Source organism: Cnephaeus nilssonii, assembly GCF_951640355.1.
Source record: "Cnephaeus nilssonii genome assembly, chromosome: 6".
In the NCBI taxonomy this organism is placed as follows: Eukaryota; Metazoa; Chordata; class Mammalia; order Chiroptera; family Vespertilionidae; genus Cnephaeus; species Cnephaeus nilssonii.
Genome location: NC_137077.1, coordinates 64,589,629 through 64,596,901, shown reverse-complemented (window position 1 = coordinate 64,596,901; position 7,273 = coordinate 64,589,629).

Genomic DNA, 7,273 nt, shown 5'->3' with positions numbered 1-7,273 from the left:
CGAAACACAGAAAACTAGGGATCTGTGTAAAGAAGTCAGGCTTTGGGTTTGGAACACCTGACTAGTTTCAGGGCACAGCACTGTTCTTCTAGTTTCCTCCTCACAGCAAGACATTTAGCCCCATATTACTGTCACGTATCCCCAAAGCAGGCCTCATCATCTTTCTGAGGCTTCAGTTTCTGAACAAGGAGGTCATGGTTCAATTCCAATCAGGGTACATGCCCAGGTTGTGGGCTCGATCCCCACTGTAGGGCGTGCAGGAGGCAGCTGATCAATGATTCTCTCTCTCATGATTGATGTTTCTCTCTCTTTCTCCCTCTCCCTTCCTCTCTGAAATCAATAAAAATATTTTTTTTAATTTTTTTTAATAAAATAAATGTATTTAAGTAAAAGAGTCATTTAAAGAAAGATACTGCATTTTGGAGTGGTCCTCAGAAAACAGATGTGTCAGAAACACTGCTCTGACCCAAACTGTGGCTGTTTTTAAACTCAATTATTTTTCCACATTTTCTCACTTCTGTGATAACTCCAAATTCTCAGCAAAGCTCCAGATTTCAATATAGTACCAGTGCATGTAATTCAATACCTCCAAATGAAACCCATTCTCTTCTGGATCAACCCACCACCACACAAGTCTCAAAACCTAGGCATCATCTGACTCATCCCTCTCTATTCTGTTTTATTTGTGTATTATTCTAGCAGTTACTAATTCATTAATTCCACAATTCATTCATTCATTCCACAAACACCTGTTGGGTTCCTGCTGCATATGAATAAAACTGTCATTTTAGAAAGCCAGTTCTTTAAAAACTTCATAATCTATGAGAAGAAACATGTAGCCGTGTGGACTCTTTTCCAAAAATTGGGGGCAGGCGGGAACAGGAAAACATAAGATGGGACAAGCATCCTAATTTCAGACTCTCAATATGTCTTCTGCCTGGCCTCTAGTAACCTTTGTAAAGGTCACTGTCCAATACATTATACATACTGTTGGCAGAAAAATATTTCTTAAAATTTACCTTTACTAAATTACTCTTCTATTTGACAATCTTTAATGGTTCCCTACTGCCTATAATAATAACAGTTGCTTACACTGATAGCTTTTCAGAGACTTCTATAATCTAGTCACAATTCCATGTATATAAAAAAAATTTCAAATAGCATTATCACAAATTAAATATTAGTGTTTTATCAGAAAGTTATATATAAGCCAAAACTACGTAAGACTTAAAAATCTGGCATACTACTAATAATTCTGTTGGGCACTGTTAATACTCCTAAAATTCAGGTTTTTATTACATCCTCCATTTTTCAAAGACTCCATTTTAGAGACCCTAGATTGTATTTAGGAAGCAAGCTACAGTCCAGTTAATCAAAAGGTATTAATAGATTTATCCATATAAGGATATACTTATATTGAAAGAGCCATGGGAAAAATTAATAGGATTTTAATGGTATAAAGTCAACACTAGTGGGTAAGTGCCAGGCCACCAGGCACAAAATAAATTAAGCTGAGTATATTCAATGTATAGTTTTTGTTCTAAGTTCTCATTAGGTTAAAGCAATTGGTATTTTTGTTCTATAACATATCACCTCAAGGTTCTTAGTAAAATGATATTTAGAAGGTATTTGCTTAGCACTTATAAATGCCATTTGTTATTAGTCACTTTTGCCCAAGAGTATGTGTTCTTGGATGACAGAGATAAATGATGCAAAAAGTTCCTGCTCATTATTGCTCTTCAGCTCCCAAGGAACATCCAAAAGCCTAGGGGATTTACTGACTCAAAACCTAAAAGCAACAGGCTGGCATGGGAGAACTTTCTCAGATATTGTGAGGATTAAATGCCAGGTCAGCACTTTAAAGACAGTGAGAGTGACTCCTTAAATGCGGTGCCCTACTGTCTCCTTCTTTAACCTAGTCCTGGCCAGGAGTAGAGCCAGGAATACTGCTAAACATCCTATAGTGCATAGGACAGTCAGTCTCCCATGACAATTACCTGGCCCAAATGTCAACAGTGCTAAAGTTAAGAAACCCTGGTAACAAAAGAACACTTAGTGAGAAAGAAGCCCAGCTCCCATAGCATATTAGCTAAGTGACCTTCAACAAATCATATAACCTCTCGAAGATAGTTTCCTCGTGTATAAAATGGATAACATCTTATGTCGAAGGATTTAGGAGGATACACTGATACAGAAGCTTTTAGACACTCTAGAAATGTTAGCTTCCATTCTTTAGAATGAGTACAAAAATCTTCTCTTTCAAAGATAATTTCAAAATATAAATGACACATGGTGCTATAATTGACTTATTGTATGAATCTCCTATCAAAGTCTAAGCAACTTGAAGGCAGGGTCCTTACCTTATTGAACTTTGTATCCTCAGCCTCTACAACAAAGTAAGTATTGGGTAAGTATCTTTTAAATGGCCAAATGGGCAAATAAGCTCTCAGTATCTACCCACAACAGAACATTCATTGCAATACATTGTGGAGAAATATCAAAGAATGCACAAAAACCATTTTTGTACTGGATAAATTGTAAAATAGTAAGAGATGCCTAACAACAAAACAAAATATACAGGACTCAAAACCATAAAAATCCTAGAAGAAAACAGGCAGTTAAATCTCGGACATTTCTAGCAGCAAGATTTTTTCTGATATATCTACTCGAGCAAGAGAAATAAAAGTAAAAATAAACAAATGGGACTTCATTAAACTAAAGAGTTTTTGCATAGCAAAGGAAAGCATCAATAAAATGAAAAGACAACCTACTGAATGAGAGAACATATTTGTCAATGATACATCTGATAAGGGGTTAATATCCAAAATTTATAAAGAACTTATAAAATTCAACACCAAAAAAAAACTCAGTCTAATTAAAAAATGGGCAAAAGACCTGAATAGACACTTCTCCAAAGAGGGCATACAGAAGGCCAATAGACATATGAAAAGATGTTCATTGGCACTCATCATCAGAAAACTGCAAATTAAAACCACAATGAGATACCACCTCACACCTGTCAGAATGGCTATCATCAATAAATCAATAAACAACAAGTGTTGGTGAGGATGTGGAGAAAAGGGAACCCTTGTTCACTATTGGTGGGAATGCAGATTGGTGCAGCCACTATAGAAAGCAGTGTGGAGTAAGTCAAAACATTAAAAATGGAGCCTAGCCCTGGCCGTAGTGGCTCAGTGGTTGAGCATTGACCTATGAACCAGAGGTCCCAGTTTGATTCCCAGTCAAGGCACATGCCGATTACAAGCATGTGATTCTCTCTCATCATTGATGTTTCTAGCTCTCTCTACCTCTCCCTTCCTCTCTGAAATCATAAATAAATAAATAAATAAATAATCAATCAATCAATCAATCAATCAGTGGGGCCCTAGCTGCTTTGGCTCAGTGATAAAGTGTTGGCCTGCAGACCAAAGGGTCCCGAGTTCTATTCCGGTCAAGGGCATATACTTCGGTTGCAGGCTACTCCCCAGTCAGCCCTGGTCAGGGCTAGTGCAACAGGCAACCAGCCGTTAGGCTTCTGTCACATCAATGTTTCTCTCCGTCTTTCCCTCTTTCTTCCACTCTCTCTAAAAATCAATGGAAAAAAACATTCTCGGATGAGGATTAACAACAACAACAACAAAAACAATGGGGAAAAAATACACATGTTTAACACCAGGAGACACAAAAAGCAGCTCAGGGATTGATGAGTAAAATTTACATAAATAGCTAAGGTCACAAATGAATACCAATGAAATGCACACAAAAGTTAGAATTAAATTAAACAGATTTAATCAGGGAGGTCTATTTTTTAATTAGTGTAATCCTTTAGAGTATATGCAGCTAATCTTACAAAGGCAATGAAACGGTACACTTAAAGAACAAACATCAAAATGACAAGTCCTATCATTTGTCATGTTAGCAATACTCAGCCAAATTTCATAATTCAGATAATGGTAGCATATTTTAATAGGTTTAAATGTGATTTTAACCAATTTTTTAAACCACATTAGATTTTAATGGAAGCTTATCAAATTCCTGACATCCACAATCTATCTTAATTATCTACATGGCCTGAGAGAATAAGACCAACAGGGCTGATGCCCAAGTGTCTGAATACTTTGCTGAAAGGCTGAGCTCAAGCATACCCAGTGTGTTAGAAGCAACTTTTTAAACGCACAAATATAACAATTATTTTTAAACCAACAATTTTAGAAAATAGTAGCTGCTAGCTAAAGCTTATATAAATATGACACTAGGTTTGCAAATGTCAGCAGAGTTTTAAGATCCCTTTCTAAAGTAATAGTCTCCTTCTGTTTTGCTTGGTATCTTTATTTGCCTTTAGTTTCAAAACTAAACTTGCCAACACTATTCCTCTCAAAACCTCAGGAATTCCATTACTAGTTTTAAGCTAAATTAAAGGAAAAGAGACGCATTCAACCCATGGCAGAAGTATTCACAAAGTGTTTGTTGATGCTCATAAATAGCCTGAGAAATTTAGACATGTCTGAAGGACAACGGCTGTATAGTCAACTCTGTTTTGCTCCACCGTGGAAATGAATAGGAAAAGAATTATTGCTACTACTTCATGTGAGACCAGCACAGATACCTTTAAACCATAACAGACAGAACATTCTCTTTAAGTCAGAGCCTATGTGCATGCTTCACTTCAGGGAAGAATGGTGACAGTACCCTTAAAAAAATCCACATGGAGCCAAGATATTACTGTCCTCTCCTCCAAAAACAATGCTTAAATGCCCTCAACACGGACCACCCATTTGCCTAAAAAAATAAATAATAAATAAATGGTAAGATTTGGGTTTCTTTCTCACTATGATTATTTCTCTCTCACATCATGTTTCTCTCTCACACTGATGTTTCTCTCTCGCCTTCCTCTCTCCCTAAAAATCAGTTTGAAAAAGGAACAAAGTAGAAATGCTTAACATACAGATAGATGGTTCTTTTTTTAAAAATATATATATTTTATTGATTTTTTACAGAGAGGAAGAGAGAGGGATAGAAAGTTAGAAACATCGATGAGTGAGAAACATCGATCAGGGGCCTCTTGCACACCCCCTACTGGGGATGTGCCCGCAACCAAGGTACATGCCCTTGACCAGAATCGAACCTGGGACCCTTGAGTCCGCAGGCCGACGCTCTATCCACTGAGCCAAACTGGTTTCGGCAAGGTACTTGATACTTAAAGAATAATGCTAATCATAGTATAAATTATAATCACATCAAAGTCAGGGATTAACAACTACACTCATGAACATTTAAATTCAGACCAATGGTTTCCAATCCTGAGTCCAGAACCACTTAAGATAGGAACTGAGAGTTCACGATTTAAAAATAGCCAAATAACCTCATAAACTGGATGAAATAGAGCTTTGTACACTAAGATACCAAATTTCATTTTAAGGGCTGGAATTAAAACTTAACATGGTAATACCAATTTCTCATAGTGATTAGAAGCTCTGGTTATAGTTACAGTCTTCAACAATAAAAACAGAAAACCCAATGAATAATTATGTAATAAACATATTTAATTTTGTGGAAAACTTCTTTGGATTCTAAAACGTGAAAAGTACCTGGCCAGTTTGGCTCAGTGGACAGAGCGTCGGCCTGCGGACTGAAGGGTCCCAGGTTTGATTCCTGGTCAGGACACATGGCCAGGGTTGCGGGCTGGATCCCCAGTAGGGGGCGTGCAGGAGGCAGCCAATCAATGATCCTCTCATCACTGATGTTTCTCTCTCTCTCCCTCTCCCTTCCTCTCTGAAATCAATAAAAATATAAAAAATTAAAAAATATAAAAAACGTGAAAAGTAGTGGAAATAGTATAGTTTAGTTTTTTTAAAGGTTCTAAAAAAGCAAAATGCAAACTGAAAATACATACCAGACTCTACATATTGACAAAATGTTTATCAGGATAAGGTTCATGCTGGATTCGAATAGAAAGAACAGGCCCGCCCACCTGTCCGCCACCCCACCTTGAAACCCTAACCTATCCACCCAGAGCTCCAGCGCACCTGGCCCCACCCCCGACCCTTCCGGCCCTCTCTGGCTGCTTCAAGCCACGCCCTCGGTTCCGAGAGTCACCTCAGGCTGGTCCCGCCTCCTCCAGGTGCCTCCCCGCTTCCACCCCATCTCTGGAGCAACACCGCAGCTCCGCGCCGTCATGGCGCCGGAGGAGAGCATGGAAGCCTCCTGCCTGCTGCGGAGTTTCAAGCGCCACTTCCTGGCAGTGCACGCGCTGCACTCCTTCCCCTGACAGGTGCGTGCGAGCAGTGGGTGGCGAATGACTGGTGAGGGGGGCACTATTGGCTCTCAACCCCGCCCTCCCCACCGGGGATGGTCCCGCCTCCTCCGGGCGCCTCCCCGCTTCCACCCCGTCTCGGGAGCAACGTAGCAGCTCTGCCCTGCTGCGCATGCACACGCAGCCTCCTGCTGATCGGTCGTTACGGCATGAGAGTGTCACAACCATTAGCATATTAGCTTTTATTATATAGGATTACATAGGATATACTAGAGGCCCGGTGCACAAGAATCGTGAATTCAGGTGGGGTCCTTCAGCCCAGCCTGCGCCCTCTGGCAGTCCGGGAGCCTTCAGGGGATGTCCAACTGCCACGGAGGCAGTAGAGGCTCCCTCCACCACCGCTGCACTCGCCAGCCATGAGCCCAGCTTCTGGCTGAGCGGTGCTCCTCCTGTGCGAGCGCACTGACCACCAGGGGGCAGCTCCTGCATTGAGCGTCTGCCCCCTGGTGGTCAGTGCGCAACATAGGGACCAGTCATTCCGCCGTCAGGCCAAAACCAGCTCTCCGACATCCCCCTAGGACAGTGATGGGCAACCTTTTGAGCTTGGTGTGTCAAACTTCGCCAAAAGACTGAGCATAAATCGGGTAGTGTGTCACTTTGAGGAAAAAACTAACTCCAAGACTCTAGTCGCAAATGTTTCATCCTCAGGAGCAGCAAATGTTTCATCCTCGGCATGCGGCCACGTGTCATCAGAAAGGCTACGCGTGTCAGTGCTGACACGCGTGTCATAGGTTCGCCATCACTGCCCTAGGAATACTGGATTGCAAGAGGGCGCAGGCCAGGCCGAGGGACCCCACCGGTGCACAATCGAGACTGGGGAAGGACGTGAGAGGTTGGCCAGACAGGGAGAGACCGCGGGAGGGCTCCAGGGCATGTCTGGCCCATCTCGCTCAGTCCCGATCGGCCGGACCCCAGCAGCAAGCTAACCTATCAGTCGGAGCGACTGCCCCCTGGTGGCCA